The sequence below is a fragment of the Cryptomeria japonica genome, unplaced genomic scaffold (assembly GCF_030272615.1).
Source record: "Cryptomeria japonica unplaced genomic scaffold, Sugi_1.0 HiC_scaffold_183, whole genome shotgun sequence".
In the NCBI taxonomy this organism is placed as follows: Eukaryota; Viridiplantae; Streptophyta; class Pinopsida; order Cupressales; family Cupressaceae; genus Cryptomeria; species Cryptomeria japonica.
The window spans coordinates 32,501-52,206 of record NW_026729005.1 but is presented as its reverse complement, the minus strand read 5'-3'; the positions used below and the strand labels follow the sequence as shown (position 1 = coordinate 52,206).

Here is a 19,706-nt window from a genome sequence, read left to right as displayed (position 1 = left end):
AACTTTTTTTGCCTTTTCAGGAAACTTTTGAATGGAGCGCATCATTGGTGCGCTCCGAAGTGTGCTCCAAAGCTCTCTCCAGCTGCGTGCACCTGCCCCGGCCGCGCACCCGGCCCCGCCCAGCTTCGCTCACCTGTCCCGGGCGTCTGGTGCGGAACCTTAGAGTAAGAAACATCACCGTGCACCTTGGCCAACGTGCGCGACTCGACCGAGCGCGCACTGGCCGAGGTGCACACCGATTTCACCTGGGTGCGCGCGCAGCACCTCGGGCGCACCGGGGTGCGCGCACAACGCCCGGGTTGCACCGTGGCCTGTGTGCTCGGGGCGCCTCGGGTGCGCGCTCGGTGTCGCCCCCGCGCGCGCGGTAGTGCGGGCAGCGCACCCCGGCCCGGCCCGGCCCCGACGAGAACGCAAACGGGCAAAAGGTTTATTCAAATAGCATTGCGATGCCCGGCGAAAAACTAAAAAAGGGTGCAACACCGGGACTTCCCGGGAGGTCACCCATCCCAGTACTACTCCGGCCCAAGCGCGCTTAACTGCGGAGTTCTGATGGGATCCGGTGCACTAACGCTGGTATGATCGCACCCGTTATGAGCTTGTCGCAGTGTGTACTTAGCAAACCGCGACCCACGTGCGAATCCACCCCGGCCACCCACCCCCGTCGAGGTGCACACCCTCCCTCGCGAAGTGCGCCCCGTTCGCCAAGTGTGAGCCCTGCCCGGGTGCGCGCACCTTGCTAGGGCGTCGGGTGTGCACCCGGCCCGGCCTACGTGCGTGCACCTGTAGGGGGCGTCGTGTGCGTGCAGTGTCCCGTCTGCAACGCGGTGCCCACACACCACCTCGGGCGCAACGACCTGCGCTCACATGTGGGCCGAGTGCACCTTGGTGCATGTTCGGGGCGCCTCGGGTGCACGCTCGATCTTGCCCCGGTGCACCAAGGCGCTCGGTTTGCCCCGGGTGCGCACTTGGTGCAAGGTGGGCACCCAAAATAGGGATCAAGCACCAAAACACAAGTTTCGGGATGCAAAATGGGACCCAAGGACCACAAATGCGTTCCAAGACCCATGATGGGTCCACGAGAACAAAAATGTGTTCCGAGACTTAATAAACAAATATTGGGTTTTAGGAGAAGAAACATGCTCTGATGCCCAAAACGAGAATCGACCCCGAAAAGGCCACAGGCCAAAAGTGGGATGCGAGACAAAAAAAAATGGGACCCGAGGACCAAAATTGGGTTCCCAGGTCGAAGACAGGGCAACCGGACAAGAAACGACCTCTAAGGCTCGAAATGAGTCCCGACGACTAAAACTTGACAAGAAGCACCCATCAGGCACCCAACTCGACACCCATGGGATGCCGACCCACCCGGGCTTCCACCTAGCACACCTTGGCACCCACCCACCCTCGCACCCAACCTCGCACCCAACTTAGCACCTTTGAACCCACATTGGCACTCACCCTGACCCTGGCACCTTGGAACCCACATTGGCACTCACCTTGACCCTGGCACCCACCTTTGCACTCACCTTGGGACCCACCCTGGCTCCCACCTCGGCACCCACCCAGACACCCACCTTGGTTCCTTGGCACCCACCTTGGATCCTTGGCACCCACCCCGACACCCACCTTGGCACGCAACTTGGCTACTTGCCACCCACCTTGGCTCCTTGACGCCCACCCCGACAACCACCCCGTGACCTACCCTGGCTAGGGTTGGTGCACACCCACCCTGGTGCCCACCTTGGCACCCACCCTATGACCCACCTTGGCACGCACCTTAGTACCCACCCCGTTACCCACCCTAGGACCCACCCCGTGACCCACCTTGGCCAGGGTGGGTGCCTTGGTGCGCACAACTTGCCTGGGCTGCACACCAGGGCGGGCTCAAGATGGCACCCGCGTTCCGTTTTTTTCACTATCTTTCAAAACGGAAATTTTAAAATCTCATTTTTTTCTTTTTTTTGCCTTTTCTGGAAATTAGTGAAGGCAGCGCATCAAAGGTGCGCAATGCTGGTGCGAACCCGGGAGCGCTCCGATGTGTGCTCCAAGGTGCGGCGTGCACGAAGTCCGAGCCCGGTTTGCCCCGGGTGCGCACCTCGCGTGCACCTTCGCCGGGGTGAGCACCTTGGCTGGGTTGCGCGCCCTGGTGCGTACCAAGGAGCGCTCTGAAGTGTGCTCCAAGGTGCGGCGTGCACGAAGTCGGAGCCCGGTTTGCCCCGGGTGTGCACCTCGGGTGCGCACCTCGCGTGCACCTTCGCTGCGGTGGGCACCTTGGCTGGGTTGCGCGCCTTGGTGGGCACCATGCAGTGCACGAAGTCGGAGCCCGGTTTGCCCCGGGCGCGCACCTCCGCCAGGGTGGGCACCTTGGTGCGCACAACTTGCCTGGGCTGCGCATCAGGAAGGGCTCAAGATGGCACCCGCGTTCCGTTTTTTTCACTATCTTTCAGAACGGAAATTTTAAAATATCGTTTTTTTTTGCCTTTTCTGGAAATTAGTGAAGGCAGCGCATCAAAGGTGCGCAACGCTGGTGCGAACCTGGGAGCGCTCCGATGTGTGCTCCAAGGTGCGGCGTGCACGAAGTCGGAGCCCGGTTTGCCTCGGGTGCGCCCTGGTGGGCACCATGGTGCGCACCAAGGAGCGCTCCGAAGTGTGCTCCAAGGTGCGGCCTGCACGAAGTCGGAGCCCGGTTTGCCCCGGGTGTGCACCTCGGGTGGGCACCTTGGTGCGCATGCCTTGCCTGGGCTGCGCACCAGGGCGGGCTCAAGATGGCACCCGCGTTCCTTTTTTTTCACTATCTTTCAAAACGGAAATTTTAAAATCTCATTTTTTTTTGCCTTTTTCTGGAAATTAGTGAAGGCAGCGCATCAAAGGTGCGCACCTCGCTGCCCACCACGGTGCGCAACGCCGGTGGGCACCCGGGAGTGCTTCGAAGTGTGCTCCAAGGTGCTGCGTGCACGTTGTCGGAGCCCGGTTTGCCCCGGGTGCGCACCTCGCGTGCACCTTCGTCGGGGTGGGCACCTTGGCTTGGTTTGCCCCGGCTGCGCTCCGAAGCGGGGTTATTGGAGCGCCGCCTCTTTTTTTGTCGGAGCGTTTGGTGGGGTTTCTCGCATTGGCTCTTCCGAGGCCCGGTTGCCACCCTGGCGCGCACGAAGTCGGAAGTAGGGTTAATTGCCCGGGTGCGCACCTTTGCCAGGGTGGCACCTTACCTGGGCTGCGCACCAGGGCGGGCTCAAGATGGCACGCGCGTTCCGTTTTTTTCACTATCTTTCAAAACGGAAATTTTAAAATCTCCTTTTTTTTTTGCCTTTTCTGGAAATTAGTGAAGGCAGCGCATCAAAGGTGCGCACCTCGCTGCCCACCTTGGTGTGCTCTGAGGTGCGCACCCGGGAGCGCTACGAAGTGTGCTCCAAGGTGCGGCGTGCACGTTGTCGGAGCCCGGTTTGCCCCGGGTGCGCACCTCGCCTGCACCTTGGCCGGGGTGGGCACCTTGGCTGGGTTTGCCCAGGGTGCGCTCCGAAGCGGGGTTACTGGAGCGCCCCCTCTTTTTTTGTCAGAGAGTTTGGTGGGGTTTCTCGCATTGGCTCTTCCCAGGCCCGGTTGTTGGGTGCGCTCCCACCCTGGCGCGCGCGAAGTTGGAAGTTGGGTTAATTGCCCGGGCGCGCACCTTCGCCAGGGTGGGCACCTTGGTGCGCAAACCTTGGCTGGGCTGCGCACCAGGGCGGGCTCAAGATGGCACCAGCATTCCCTTTTTCTCACTATCTTTCAAAACGGAAATTTTAAAATCTCGTTTTTTTTTTGCCTTTTATGGAAATTAGTGAAGGCATCGCATCAAAGGTGCGCACCTCGCTGCCCACCTTGGTGTGCTCCGAGGTGCCCACCACGGTGCGCAACGCCGGTGCGAACCCGGGAGCGCCCCGATGTGTGCTCCAAGGTGCGGCGTGCACGAAGTCGGACCCCGGTTTGCCCCGGGTGCGCACCTCGCGTGCACCTTGGTGCGCACACCTTGGCTGGGTTGCGCGGCCTGGTGGGCACCATGGTGCGCACCAAGGAGCGCTCCGAAGTGTGCTCCAAGGTGCGGCGTGCACGAAGTCGGAGCCCGGTTTGCCCCGGGTGCGCACCTTCGCCGCGGTGGGCACCATGGCGTGCACGAAGTCGGAGCCCGGTTTGCCCCGGGTGCGCACCTCGCGTGCACCTTCGCCGGGGTGGGCACCTCGGCTGGGTTGCGCGCCTTGGTGCGCACCAAGGAGCGCTCTGAAGTGTGCTCCAAGGTGCGGCGTGCACGAAGTCGGAGCCCGGTTTGCCCCGGGTGTGCACCTCGGGTGCGCACCTCGCGTGCACCTTCGCTGCGGTGGGCACCTTGGCTGGGTTGCGCGCCTTGGTGGGCACCATGCAGTGCACGAAGTCGGAGCCCGGATTGCCCCGGGCGCGCACCTCCGCCAGGGTGGGCACCTTGGTGCGCACAACTTGCCTGGGCTGCGCACCAGGAAGGGCTCAAGATGGCACCCGCGTTCCGTTTTTTTCACTATCTTTCAGAACGGAAATTTTAAAATCTCGTTTTTTTTTGCCTTTTCTGGAAATTAGTGAAGGCAGCGCATCAAAGGTGCGCAACGCTGGTGCGAACCTGGGAGCGCTCCGATGTGTGCTCCAAGGTGCGGCGTGCACGAAGTCGGACCCCGGTTTGCCCCGGGTGCGCACCTCGCGTGCACCTTGGTGCGCACACCTTGGCTGGGTTGCGCGCCCTGGTGGGCACCATGGTGCGCACCAAGGAGCGCTCCGAAGTGTGCTCCAAGGTGCGGCGTGCACGAAGTCGGAGCCCGGTTTGCCCCGGGTGCGCACCTCGCGTGCACCTTCGCCGCGGTGGGCACCATGGCGTGCACGAAGTCGGAGCCCGGTTTGCCCCGGGTGCGCACCTCGCGTGCACCTTCGCCGGGGTGGGCACCTTGGTGTGCAGACCTTGGCTGGGTTGCGCGCCCTGGTGGGCACCATGGTGCGCACCAAGGAGCGCTCCGAAGTGTGCTCCAAGGTGCGGCCTGCACGAAGTCGGAGCCCGGTTTGCCCCGGGTGTGCACCTCGGGTGGGCACCTTGGTGCGCATGCCTTGCCTGGGCTGCGCACCAGGGCGGGCTCAAGATGGCACCCGCGTTCCTTTTTTTTCACTATCTTTCAAAACGGAAATTTTAAAATCTCATTTTTTTTTGCCTTTTTCTGGAAATTAGTGAAGGCAGCGCATCAAAGGTGCGCACCTCGCTGCCCACCACGGTGCGCAACGCCGGTGGGCACCCGGGAGTGCTTCGAAGTGTGCTCCAAGGTGCTGCGTGCACGTTGTCGGAGCCCGGTTTGCCCCGGGTGCGCACCTCGCGTGCACCTTCGTCGGGGTGGGCACCTTGGCTGGGTTTGCCCCGGCTGCGCTCCGAAGCGGGGTTATTGGAGCGCCGCCTCTTTTTTTGTCGGAGCGTTTGGTGGGGTTTCTCGCATTGGCTCTTCCGAGGCCCGGTTGCCACCCTGGCGCGCACGAAGTCGGAAGTAGGGTTAATTGCCCGGGTGCGCACCTTTGCCAGGGTGGGCACCTTACCTGGGCTGCGCACCAGGGCGGGCTCAAGATGGCACGCGCGTTCCGTTTTTTTCACTATCTTTCAAAACGGAAATTTTAAAATCTCCTTTTTTTTTTGCCTTTTCTGGAAATTAGTGAAGGCAGCGCATCAAAGGTGCGCACCTCGCTGCCCACCTTGGTGTGCTCTGAGGTGCGCACCCGGGAGCGCTACGAAGTGTGCTCCAAGGTGCGGCGTGCACGTTGTCGGAGCCCGGTTTGCCCCGGGTGCGCACCTCGCCTGCACCTTGGCCGGGGTGGGCACCTTGGCTGGGTTTGCCCAGGGTGCGCTCCGAAGCGGGGTTACTGGAGCGCCCCCTCTTTTTTTGTCAGAGCGTTTGGTGGGGTTTCTCGCATTGGCTCTTCCCAGGCCCGGTTGTTGGGTGCGCTCCCACCCTGGCGCGCGCGAAGTTGGAAGTTGGATTAATTGCCCGGGCGCGCACCTTCGCCAGGGTGGGCACCTTGGTGCGCACACCTTGGCTGGGCTGCGCACCAGGGCGGGCTCAAGATGGCACCAGCATTCCCTTTTTCTCACTATCTTTCAAAACGGAAATTTTAAAATCTCGTTTTTTTTTTGCCTTTTATGGAAATTAGTGAAGGCATCGCATCAAAGGTGCGCACCTCGCTGCCCACCTTGGTGTGCTCCGAGGTGCCCACCACGGTGCGCAACGCCGGTGCGAACCCGGGAGCGCCCCGATGTGTGCTCCAAGGTGCGGCGTGCACGAAGTCGGACCCCGGTTTGCCCCGGGTGCGCACCTCGCGTGCACCTTGGTGCGCACACCTTGGCTGGGTTGCGCGGCCTGGTGGGCACCATGGTGCGCACCAAGGAGCGCTCCGAAGTGTGCTCCAAGGTGCGGCGTGCACGAAGTCGGAGCCCGGTTTGCCCCGGGTACGCACCTCGCGTGCACCTTCGCCGGGGTGGGCACCTCGGCTGGGTTGCGCGCCCTGGTGCGCACCAAGGAGCGCTCCGAAGTGTGCTCCAAGGTGCGGCGTGCACGAAGTCGGAGCCCGGTTTGCCCCGGGTGCGCACCTTCGCCGCGGTGCGCACCATGGCGTGCACGAAGTCGGAGCCCGGTTTGCCCCGGGTGCGCACCTCGCGTGCACCTTCGGCGGGGTTGCGCGCCCTGGTGGGCACCATGGTGCGCACCAAGGAGCGCTCCGAAGTGTGCTCCAAGGTGCGGCGTGCACGAAGTCGGAGCCCGGTTTGCCCCGGGTGCGCACCTCGCGTGCACCTTCGGCGGGGTTGCGCGCCCTGGTGGGCACCATGGTGCGCACCAAGGAGCGCTCCGAAGTGTGCTCCAAGGTGCGGCGTGCACGAAGTCGGAGCCCGGTTTGCCCCGGGTGCGCACCTCGCGTGCACCTTCGCCGCGGTGGGCACCATGGCGTGCACGAAGTCGGAGCCCGGTTTGCCCCGGGTGCGCACCTCGCGTGCACCTTCGCCGGGGTGGGCACCTCGGCTGGGTTGCGCGCCCTGGTGCGCACCAAGGAGCGCTCCGAAGTGTGCTCCAAGGTGCGGCGTGCACGAAGTCGGAGCCCGGTTTGCCCCGGGTGCGCACCTCGCGTGCACCTTCGCCAGGGTGGGCACCTCGGTGTGCACACCTTCTCAATGTTTTCTTGCCTTTTCTGGAAATTGGTGAAGGCAGCGCATCAAAGGTGCGCACCTCGGTGTGCTCCGAGGTGCGAACCCGAGAGCGCTCCGAGGTGCCCACGAAGTCGAAAGTCGGGTTAATTGCATTGTTTTCCCCGGGTGCGCTCCGAGGTGCGCAACATCGGCGCGCACCAAGGAGGGCTCCGAAGTGTGCTCCAAGGTGCGCACGATGGCGTGCACCTCTGGTGCGCACGATTCGGAGCTCGGTTTGACCGGGGTGCGCACACCTTGGCTGGGTTGCGCACCTTTTGTGCGCTCCAAGGTGCGCACGAAGTCGGAGCTCGGTTTGCCCCGGGTGCGCACCTTCGCCAGGGTGCACACCTTGATGCGCACGCCTTGGCTGGGCTGCGCACCTTGGTGGGCGCCATGGTGCGCACCTTTCGTGCGCTCCAAGGTGCGCACGAAGTCGGAGCTCGGTTTGCCCCGGGTGCGCACCTTGGTGGGCGCCATGGTGCACTCCGAGGTGCCCAAGATTGGTGCGCACCAAGGAGCGCTCCGAAGTGCGCTCCAAGGTGCGCGCGAAGTCGAAAGTTGGGTTAATTGTCCGGTTTGCCTCGGGTGCGCACCTTGCGTGCACCTTCGCCAGGGTGGGCGCCTTGGTGCGCACACCTTGGCTGGGCTGCGCACACCTTGGCACCCGCGTTTCCTTCATTTTAAATTTTTTTTTTTTACAATCTCTCAAGTGGGAAATTCTATAATCTCAACTTTTTTTGCCTTTTCAGGAAACTTTTGAATGGAGCGCATCATTGGTGCGCTCCGAAGTGTGCTCCAAAGCTCTCTCCAGCTGCGTGCACCTGCCCCGGCCGCGCACCCGGCCCCGCCCAGCTTCGCTCACCTGTCCCGGGCGTCTGGTGCGGAACCTTAGAGTAAGAAACATCACCGTGCACCTTGGCCAACGTGCGCGACTCGACCGAGCGCGCACTGGCCGAGGTGCACACCGATTTCACCTGGGTGCGCGCGCAGCACCTCGGGCGCACCGGGGTGCGCGCACAACGCCCGGGTTGCACCGTGGCCTGTGTGCTCGGGGTGCCTCGGGTGCGCGCTCGGTGTCGCCCCCGCGCGCGCGGTAGTGCGGGCAGCGCACCCCGGCCCGGCCCGGCCCCGACGAGAACGCAAACGGGCAAAAGGTTTATTCAAATAGCATTGCGACGCCCGGCGAAAAACTAAAAAAGGGTGCAACACCGGGACTTCCCGGGAGGTCACCCATCCCAGTACTACTCCGGCCCAAGCGCGCTTAACTGCGGAGTTCTGATGGGATCCGGTGCACTAATGCTGGTATGATCGCACCCGTTATGAGCTTGTCGCAGTGTGTACTTAGCAAACCGCGACCCACGTGCGAATCCACCCCGGCCACCCACCCCCGTCGAGGTGCACACCCTCCCTCGCGAAGTGCGCCCCGTTCGCCAAGTGTGAGCCCTGCCCGGGTGCGCGCACCTTGCTAGGGCGTCGGGTGTGCACCCGGCCCGGCCTACGTGCGTGCACCTGGAGGGGGCGTCGTGTGCGTGCAGTGTCCCGTCTGCAACGCGGTGCCCACACACCACCTCGGGCGCAACGACCTGCGCTCACATGTGGGCCGAGTGCACCTTGGTGCATGTTCGGGGCGCCTCGGGTGCACGCTCGATCTTGCCCCGGTGCACCAAGGCGCTCGGTTTGCCCCGGGTGCGCACTTGGTGCAAGGTGGGCACCCAAAATAGGGATCAAGCACCAAAACACAAGTTTCGGGATGCAAAATGGGACCCAAGGACCACAAATGCGTTCCAAGACCCATGATGGGTCCACGAGAACAAAAATGTGTTCCGAGACTTAATAAACAAATATTGGGTTTTAGGAGAAGAAACATGCTCTGATGCCCAAAACGAGAATCGACCCCGAAAAGGCCACAGGCCAAAAGTGGGATGCGAGACAAAAAAAAATGGGACCCGAGGACCAAAATTGGGTTCCCAGGTCGAAGACAGGGCAACCGGACAAGAAACGACCTCTAAGGCTCGAAATGAGTCCCGACGACTAAAACTTGACAAGAAGCACCCATCAGGCACCCAACTCGACACCCATGGGATGCCGACCCACCCGGGCTTCCACCTAGCACACCTTGGCACCCACCCACCCTCGCACCCAACCTCGCACCCAACTTAGCACCTTTGAACCCACATTGGCACTCACCCTGACCCTGGCACCTTGGAACCCACATTGGCACTCACCTTGACCCTGGCACCCACCTTTGCACTCACCTTGGGACCCACCCTGGCTCCCACCTCGGCACCCACCCAGACACCCACCTTGGTTCCTTGGCACCCACCTTGGATCCTTGGCACCCACCCCGACACCCACCTTGGCACGCAACTTGGCTACTTGCCACCCACCTTGGCTCCTTGACGCCCACCCCGACAACCACCCCGTGACCTACCCTGGCTAGGGTTGGTGCACACCCACCCTGGTGCCCACCTTGGCACCCACCCTATGACCCACCTTGGCACGCACCTTAGTACCCACCCCGTTACCCACCCTAGGACCCACCCCGTGACCCACCTTGGCCAGGGTGGGTGCACCCACCCTGGTGCCCACCTTGGCACCCACCCATCCTAGCACCCAGCCTGTGACCGGGCTTGGAACCCAACCTTGCACCCGCACCCGTCTTGGCCAGTGTGGGTGCGCACCCATCCTGGCACCCACGTTGTGACACACCCTTTAACCCACGCACCCTAGCACCCACGTTGGCACCCACCTTGGAACCCAACCTAGCAACTTGGCACCCACCCCGTGACCCACCTTGGCATCCACCATAGCAGTCGCCGACTTGGCACCCACCTCGGCACCCACCTTGACACTTGTGGACCCACCTTGCCACTCACCCTAGCATCGACCCATCCTAGCACCCACCCTGGCACCTTTGCACCCTAGCACTCACCCATCCTAGCACCTAACCTGTGACCCACCTTGACACTCACCCTCGCACCCACCTTGGAACCCAACCTAGCACCCACCCACCCTGACACCAACCCTAGCACCTACCCACCCTTGCACCCACCCTGTGACCCATCTTGGCACCCACCCATCCTACCACTCAACCTATCACCCACCTTCTCACCCACCTTGGCATCCACCTTAGCACCCACCCACACTGGCACCTTGGCACCCACCTCGGGCAAGGTGGGTGCACACCCACCCTGGCACCCAATTTAGAACCCACCGAGCATGTTACCCACCTTGGCACCCACATTGCAGCCCACCCTAGTACCCACCCTATGACCCACATTGGCATCCACACCCTAGCACCCAGGCACCTCGACACCCGCCTTGACACCCACCCTAGCACTGAACCTGTGACCCACCTTGGAACTCACCCTAGAACCCACCCACCCTGTGAACCACCTTGGCATCCACCTTAGCACCCACCCACCTTGGCACCCACTCTAGCACTCACCCATCCTAACACCCAACTTGTTACCCACCTTGGCACCCGCCCTCGCGTCCACCTTGAAACCCACCCTAGCACCCACCCACGCAGGAGCCCACCTTGGCACCCAACCTAACACCCACGCATCCTGGCACCCAACTTGTGACCCACCTTGGAACCCACCCTAGTACCCACCTTTGAACCCACTATATCACCAACCCACCTTGGCACCCACCCTATGACCCTCTTTGGAATCCACCCTAGCACGCACCCACCCTGGCACCCACCATGGAGCGCACCCTAGCACCCACCCACCTCGGCACGCACCTCAACACCCACCTTGGTGTGCGCACTGCGCCAACCTCTCAAAGACCCTATGTGGTGCGCTCCAAAGTGTACACCTTTGGTGCGCTCCAAGGTGCGCACCTTTGGTGCACACTGAGGTGCACACCAAAGTGTGCACCGAGGTGAGCACCAAAGTGCACTCCAGGGTGCACACCAAGGCGTGCACCTTTGGTGCGGTCAATGCAAACGAATTCGGAAGTTGGGGTCGATGTCCTAATCGCTGCTGCAGACTACACGTATGAGAATCGGACAAATAGCTTTATATAGGGGAGGTGTTGCGTTTGATGGGTCGACTCCCCTGGTTGTGTGCACTGCACCAACTTCAAAGACCCTGTCTTGTTTAAGAAGTCAAAAGTTGGGGTGGATGTCCTAATCATTGCTGCAGTCTACGCATGTATGAGAATCAGACAAATAGCTTATATAGGGGAGGTGTTGCATTCGGTGGGTTGACTCCCCTGGTTGTGCGCACTGCGCCAACCTCAAAGACCCCGCATAGCAGAAGAAGTCGGAAGTCGGATTTTGGTGAGCACCAAGGCGTGCACCTTTGGTGCGGTCAACGCAGACGAATTCAGAAGTTGGGGTGGATGTCCTAATCGTTGTTGCAGGCTACACATGTATGAGAATCAGACAAATAGCTTATATAGGGGAGGTGTTGGGTTTGATGGGTCAACTCCCTTGGTTGTGCGCATTACGCCAACCTCAAAGACCTTGTTTTCGTTAAGAAGTCAAAAGTTGGGGTCAATGTCCTAATGGCTCCTGCAGGCTACACATGTATGAGAATCGGACAAATAGCTTATATAGGGGAGGTGTTGGGTTTGATGGGTCGACTCCCCTGGTTGTGCGCATTACGTCAACCTCAAAGACCTTGTTTTCGTTAAGAAGTCAAAAGTTGGGGTCGATGTCCTAATTGCTCCTGTAGACTACACATGTATGAGAATCAGACAAATAGCTTATATAGGGGAGGTGTTGGGTTTGATGGGTTGACTCCCCTAGTTGTTCGCATTACACCAACCTCAAAGACCTTGTTTTCGTTTAGAAGCCGAAAGTTGGGGTCGATGTCCTAATTGCTCCTGCAGGCTACGCATGTATGAGAATCAGACAAATAGCTTATATAGGGGAGGTGTTGGGTTTGATGGGTCGACTCCCCTGGTTGTGCGCATTGCGCCAACCTCAAAGACCCTGCATTGCGGATGAAGTCGAAAGTCAGAGTTTGGTGTGCTACAAGGTGTGGTCGAAGGTGCTCACCTAGGTGTGCACCTTTGGAGCACAGGAAAAGTGCCCTCCAAAAGTGCGCACCTTTGGAGTGCACAAAAGTGCCCTCCAAAAGTGCGCACCTTTGGAGCGCAGAAAAGTGCCCTCCAAAAAGTGCCCTCCAAAAGTGCGCACCTTTGGAGCGCAGAAAAGTGCCCTCCAAAAAGTGCCCTCCAAAAGTGCGCACCTTTGGAGCGCAGAAAAGTGCCCTCCAAAAAGTGCCCTCCAAAAGTGCGCACCTTTGGAGCGCAGAAAAGTGCCCTCCAAAAAGTGCCCTCCAAAAGTGCGCACCTTTGGAGCGCAGAAAAGTGCCCTCCAAAAAGTGCCCTCCAAAAGTGCGCACCTTTGGAGCGCAGAAAAGTGCCCTCCAAAAAGTGCCCTCCAAAAGTGCGCACCTTTGGAGCGCAGAAAAGTGCCCTCCAAAAAGTGCCCTCCAAAAGTGCGCACCTTTGGAGCGCAGAAAAGTGCCCTCCAAAAAGTGCCCTCCAAAAGTGCGCACCTTTGGAGCGCAGAAAAGTGCCCTCCAAAAAGTGCCCTCCAAAAGTGCGCACCTTTGGAGCGCAGAAAAGTGCCCTCCAAAAAGTGCCCTCCAAAAGTGCGCACCTTTGGAGCGCAGAAAAGTGCCCTCCAAAAAGTGCCCTCCAAAAGTGCGCACCTTTGGAGCGCAGAAAAGTGCCCTCCAAAAGTGCGCACTTTTGGTGCGCACCAAGGCGCTGGTTCGGTCGTTGCAGGCGAGTTCGGAAGTTGGGGTCGATGTCCTGAGCGGAGGTGCAAACTACACAGGTGTCGGAATCGGACAAATAGCTTATATAGGGGAGGTGTATGCTTCGATGGGTCGACTCCCCAGGTTGAGCGCACCGCGCCAACCTCAAAGACCCTACGGTATGGATGAAGTCGGAAGTTGGGTCCGATGACCGATTCGATTAGTAGGTATGCTCATGAGGTCGGAATTTGGGTCCGATGACCTGCCATGTGCAGGAAGGCGAATGTTGACACTGTGCGTTGCAAGGTGCACACCAAGGCGCTGGTGCGGTCTTTTTAGTCGAGTTCGGAAGTTGGGGTCGATGTCCTGATCGGAGGTGCAAGCTACACAGGTGTGGGAATCGGACAAATAGCTTATATAGGGGAGGTGTATGCTTCGTTGGGTCGACTCCCCGGGTTGAGCGCACCGCGCCAACCTCAAAGACCCTACGGTATGGATGAAGTCGGAAGTTGGGTCCGATGACCGATTCGATATGTAGGCATACTCGCGAGGTCGGAATTTGGGTCCGATGACCTGCCACGTGCAGGAAGGCGAATGTTGGCACTGTGCGTTGCAAGGTGCGCACCAAGGCGCTGGTTCGGTCGTTGGAGGCGAGTTCGGAAGTTGGGGTCGATGTCTTGATCGGAGGTGCAAACTACACAGGTGTGGGAATCGGACAAATAGCTTATATAGGGGAGGTGTATGCTTCGTTGGGTCGACTCCCCGGGTTGAGCGCACCGCGCCAACCTCAAAGACCCTACGGTATGGATGAAGTCGGAAGTTGGGTCCGATGACCGATTCGATATGTAGGCATACTCGCGAGGTCGGAATTTGGGTCCGATGACCTGCCATGTGCAGGAAGGCGAATGTTGGGACTGTGCGTCGCAAGGTGCGCACCAAGGCGCTGGTGCCGTCGTTGCAGTCGAGTTCGGAAGTTGGGGTCGATGTCCTGGTCAGAGGTGCAAACTACACAGGTGTGGGAATCGGACAAATAGCTTATATAGGGGAGGTGTATGCTTCGATGGGTCGACTCCCTGGGTTGAGCGCACCGCGCCAACCTCAAAGACCCTACAGTATGGATGAAGTCGGAAGTTGGGTCCGATGACCGATTCGATACGTAGGCATATTGGCGAGGTCTGAATTTGTGTCCGATGACCTGCCATGCGCAGGAAGGCGGAATTTGGGTCCGATGACCGAGTTGATGGCGTGCCATGCGCAGAAAGGCGGAATTTGGGTCCGATGACCGAGTTGATGTTGATGGCCCGCCATGCACAGGAAGGCGGAATTTGGGTCCGATGACCGATTTGAAGGCGTGCCATACGCAAAAAGGCGGAGTTTGGGTCCGATGACCGAGTTGATATTGATGGCCCGCCATGCGCAGGAAGGCGGAATTTGGGTCCGATGACCTGACATACGCATGGAGTCCGACTCGGGGGCCGATGTTCGATTCGATGACTTGCATTGTGGGTAAAGTCGGAAGTTGTGGTCTTTGACCCGATTCGATGACCAGACTTCGGCTGCTTGAGAATCGGACAAATAACTTATATAGGGGAGGTAGTGTTCTCGAGCATCCTCCCCCCGTGCCCGTTTATGTCGATTGATGCTGGTGCTCGACTGGTTGGAGCGCTCGGATGCAAAAATCTTGCACCAGGATTTATCGATTGTGATGGACACGGCAAGTCTCCTGATTGCTATGCAGGAGCTCATCGTGAATCTCTATGCGGCCTTGGTATGGACTCGACCTGCGGAATGGTTCGGCAATGGTAGTCGCTCCAACACGTCCTTGCAATGGCCACAGAGGTGATTCGACTAGAGCTCCAGTCTAGCTTTTGGGTTGCTTGGCGGACTGGTATAGCCGCGATCGAGTTCCGGCCATGAACGTTTTAGATAGCTCTTGGGCTTTCTGGGACGGAAGTCGGAAGTTTGGGCTGTTGTCCGATTTGATGACCATTCTTCGGATGTGTGAGAATCGGACAAATAACTTATATAGGGGACTGTGTTGTCTCACGCAGCCCCCTCCGTGCCCCTCTATCTCGACCGATGTTGGTGCTTGAAAGGGTTGGGATCGCTCGGATTTATAAACGTGCACCACCATTTGTCGAGTGTGAGGGACGCGGCAGGTCTCCTAAATGCTATGCGGGCGCTCTCTGAGAATCTCTATCCGGCCTCGACACAGACTAGTCTTGCTGAATGGTTTGGCACTGGTAGTCGATCCAACACGTCGTTGTTGTGGCCGCCTAGGCGATTCGATTCGAGCCCCCGTCTAGCTTTTGGGTTGCTTGGCGGATTTTGCCCTATCCGCAAGTGAGCTCGGTCCCTAAACGTTCGAGAAACCCGATTGCTATGCGCCGACTCTCTTTCTTGCGAGCCTCCATCTAGCTTTTGGGTCTCTACGGAACGGAAGTCGGAATCTGGGACCGTTGTTTGATTCGACGAGGCAGACTACGGTTGTGCGAGAATCGGACAAATAACTTATATAGGGGAGGTGTTGACTGGAGCATTCTCCCCCGTGCCCCTCTAACTCGACCAATGCTGGCGCTCGAACGGTGGTAGCGCTCGGATTTTCATTGAGCGCCAGCATTGGTCGATTTAGAGGGGCATGCGAGATTCCCGAATGCTATGCGAGGGCTCTAACGGAAATGTCTATTGGTTTCGGTATGGATGCAATTGCGAGTGGTTCGGCAAAGGTAGTCGTTCCGATGCGTCCATGTCGTGGCCAAATCGATAATTCGATTTGAGCCCTCGTATAGCATTTGGGTCTCTCGATGTGATTCCGCATTCCAGTCCCTTTGGGCACTGCTTGAGCCGCATCCCAGGGGGTTCCCTTCCCAATAATCTGCCTCGCAACCCGATTGCTATGCGGTGAGGCTCCTCGGCCGCCTCGGAACTATCTGTGTATCAGACGCATCGCGGGATAAGGGGTTGGCAACGGTAGTCGCCCCAAGCGCGTCCGATGCTTGGACCATTCCGAGGCGGCCCTGAAGCCTCTTCCGTCTAGCCGTTGGGTCCTTCTCGCCGCATCCCTCGCCTCGCACCCCGATTGCTATGCGGTGAGGCTCCTCGGCCGCCTCGGAACTATCTGTGTATCGGACGCGTCGCGGGATAAGGGGTTGTCACTGGTAGTCGCCCCAAGCGCGTCCGATGCTTGGACCATTCCGAGGCGGCCCTGAAGCCTCTTCCGTCTAGCCGTTGGGTCCTTCTCGCCGCATCCCTCGCCTCGCACCCCGATTGCTATGCGGTGAGGCTCCTCGGCCGCCTCGGAACTATCTGTGTATCGGACGCGTCGCGGGATAAGGGGTTGTCATTGGTAGTCGCCCCAAGCGCGTCCGATGCTTGGACCATTCCGAGGCGGCCCTGAAGCCTCTTCCGTCTAGCCGTTGGGTCCTTCTCGCCGCATCCCTCGCCTCGCACCCCGATTGCTATGCGTTGAGGCTCCTCGGCCGCCTCGGAACTATCTGTGTATCGGACGCGTCGCGGGATAAGGGGTTGTCACTGGTAGTCGCCCCAAGCGCGTCCGATGCTTGGACCATTCCGAGGCGGCCCTGAAGCCTCTTCCGTCTAGCCGTTGGGTCCTTCTCGCCGCATCCCTCGCCTCGCACCCCGATTGCTATGCGGTGAGGCTCCTCGGCCGCCTCGGAACTATCTGTGTATCGGACGCGTCGCGGGATAAGGGGTTGTCACTGGTAGTCGCCCCAAGCGCGTTCGATGCTTGGACCATTCCGAGGCGGCCCTGAAGCCTCTTCCGTCTAGCCGTTGGGTCCTTCTCGCCGCATCCCTCGCCTCGCACCCCGATTGCTATGCGGTGAGGCTCCTCGGCCGCCTTGGAACTATCTGTGTATCGGACGCGTCGCGGGATAAGGGGTTGTCACTGGTAGTCGCCCCAAGCGCGTCCGATGCTTGGACCATTCCGAGGCGGACCCGAAGCCTCTTCCGTCTAGCCGTTGGGTCCTTCTCGCCGCATCCTTCGCCTCGCACCCCGATTGCTATGCGGTGAGGCTCCTCGGCCGCCTCGGAACTATCTGTGTATCGGACGCGTCGCGGGATAAGGGGTTGTCACTGGTAGTCACCCCAAGCGCGTCCGATGCTTGGACCATTCCGAGGCGGACCCGAAGCCTCTTCCGTCTAGCCGTTGGGTCCTTCTCGCCGCATCCCTCGCCTCGCACCCCGATTGCTATGCGGTGAGGCTCCTCGGCCGCCTTGGAACTATCTGTGTATCGGACGCGTCGCGGGATAAGGGGTTGTCACTGGTAGTCGCCCCAAGCGCGTCCGATGCTTGGACCATTCCGAGGCGGACCCGAAGCCTCTTCCGTCTAGCCGTTGGGTCCTTCTCGCCGCATCCCTCGCCTCGCACCCCGATTGCTATGCGGTGAGGCTCCTCGGCCGCCTTGGAACTATCTGTGTATCGGACGCGTCGCGGGATAAGGGGTTGTCACTGGTAGTCGCCCCAAGCGCGTCCGATGCTTGGACCATTCCGAGGCGGACCCGAAGCCTCTTCCGTCTAGCCGTTGGGTCCTTCTCGCCGCATCCCTCGCCTCGCACCCCGATTGCTATGCGGTGAGGCTCCTCGGCCGCCTTGGAACTATCTGTGTATCGGACGCGTCGCGGGATAAGGGGTTGTCACTGGTAGTCGCCCCAAGCGCGTCCGATGCTTGGACCATTCCGAGGCGGCCCCGAAGCCTCTTCCGTCTAGCCGTTGGGTCCTTCTCGCCGCATCCCTCGCCTCGCACCCCGATTGCTATGCGGTGAGGCTCCTCGGCCGCCTTGGAACTATCTGTGTATCGGACGCGTCGCGGGATAAGGGGTTGTCACTGGTAGTCGCCCCAAGCGCGTCCGATGCTTGGACCATTCCGAGGCGGCCCCGAAGCCTCTTCCGTGTAGCCGTTGGGTCCTTCTCGCCGCATCACTCGCCTCGCACCCCGATTGCTATGCGGTGAGGCTCCTCGGCCACCTTGGAACTATCTGTGTATCGGACGCGTCGCGGGATAAGGGGTTGTCACTGGTAGTCGCCCCAAGCGCGTCCGATGCTTGGACCATTCCGAGGCGGACCTGAAGCCTCTTCCCTCTAGCCGTTGGGGCTTTCTCGCCGCATCCCTCGCCTCGCACCCTGATTGCTATGCTGTGAGGCTCCTCGGCCGCCTTGGAACTATCTGTGTATCGGACGCATCACGGGATAAGGGGTTGGCAGTGGTAGTCGCCCCAAGCGCATCCGATGCTTGGACCATTCCGAGGCGGCCCTGCAGCCTCTTCCGTCTAGCCGTTGGGGCCATCTCGCCGCATCCCCCACCTCGCACCACGATTGCTATGCGGTGAGGCTCCTTGGCCGCCTCGGAACTATCTGTGTATCGGACGCATCGCGGGATAAGGGGTTGTCACTGGTAGTCGCCCCAAGCGCGTCCGATGCTTGGACTATTCCGAGGCGGCCCTGCAGCCTCTTCCGTCTAGCCGTTGGGGCCATCTCGCTGCATCCCCCACCTCCTCGGCCGCCTCGGAACTATCTGTGTATCGGACGCATCGCGGGATAAGGGGTTGGCAGTGGTAGTCGCCCCAAGCGCGTCCGATGCTTGGACTATTCCGAGGCAGCCCTGCAGCCTCTTCCGTCTAGCCTTTGGGGCCATCTCGCCGCATCCCTCGCCTCGCACCCCGATTGCTATGCGGTGAGGCTCCTCGGCCGCCTGGGAACTATCTTCGTATCGGACGCATCGCGGGATAAGGGGTTGTCACTGGTAGTCGCCCCAAGCGCGTCCGATGCTTGGACTATTCCGAGGCGGCCCTGTGGCCTCTTCCGTCTAGCCGTTGGGGCCATCTCGCCGCATCCCCCACCTCGCACCCCGATTGCTATGCGGTGAGGCTCTTCGGCCGCCTTGGAACTATCTTCGTATCGGACGCATCGCGGGATAAGGGGTTGTCACTGGTAGTGGCCCCAAGCGCGTCCGATGCTTGGACTATTCCGAGGCGGCCCTGCAGCCTCTTCCGTCTAGCCGTTGGGGCCATCTCGCCGCATCCCCCACCTCGCACCCCGATTGCTATGCGGTGAGGCTCCTCGGCCGCCTTGGAACTATCTTCGTATCGGACGCATCGCGGGATAAGGGGTTGTCACTGGTAGTCGCCCCAAGCGCGTCCGATGCTTGGACTATTCCGACGCGGCCCTGTGGCCTCTTCCGTCTAGCCGTTGGGGCCATCTCGCCGCATCCCCCACCTCGCACCCCGATTGCTATGCGGTGAGGCTCCTCGGCCGCCTTGGAACCATCTTCGTATCGGACGCATCGCGGGATAGGGGGCTGTCACTGGTAGTCGCCCCAAGCGTGTCCGATGCTTGGACCATTCCTAGGCGGCCCTGAAGCCTCTTCCGTCTAGCCGTTGGGGCCTTCCCGCCCCATCCCTCGCCTCGCACCCCCGATTGCTATGCGGTGAGGCTCCTCGGCCGCCTTGGAACCATCTGTGTATCGGACGCATCGCGGGATAAGGGGTTGGCACTGGCAGTCGCCCCAAGCGCGTCCGATGCTTGGACCATTCCGAGGTGGCCCTGAAGCCTCTTCCGTCTAGCCGTTGGGGCCTTCCCGCCCCATCCCTCGCCTCGCACCCCGATTGATATGCGGTGAGGCTCCTCGGCCGCCTTGGAACTATCTGTGTATCGGACGCATCGCGGGATAAGGGGTTGGCACTGGTAGTCGTCCCAATCGCATCCGATGCTTGGACCATTCCGAGGCGGCCCTGCAGCCTCTTCCGTTTAGCCGTCGGGG

The 19,706-nt window shown here is 60.4% G+C and overlaps 2 non-coding genes across 2 annotated transcripts; both read right to left on the bottom strand.

The window, feature by feature from the left end:
* Positions 1-468: 468 nt before the first annotated feature.
* LOC131867758 (5S ribosomal RNA) lies at positions 469-587 on the bottom strand. Its single transcript, XR_009366290.1, has one exon. It is a non-coding gene; the product is annotated as a 5S ribosomal RNA (ribosomal RNA).
* A 7,817-nt stretch (positions 588-8,404) lies between these two features.
* On the bottom strand, positions 8,405-8,523 carry LOC131867743 (5S ribosomal RNA). The gene has a single exon (XR_009366275.1). It is a non-coding gene; the product is annotated as a 5S ribosomal RNA (ribosomal RNA).
* Positions 8,524-19,706: the final 11,183 nt, after the last annotated feature.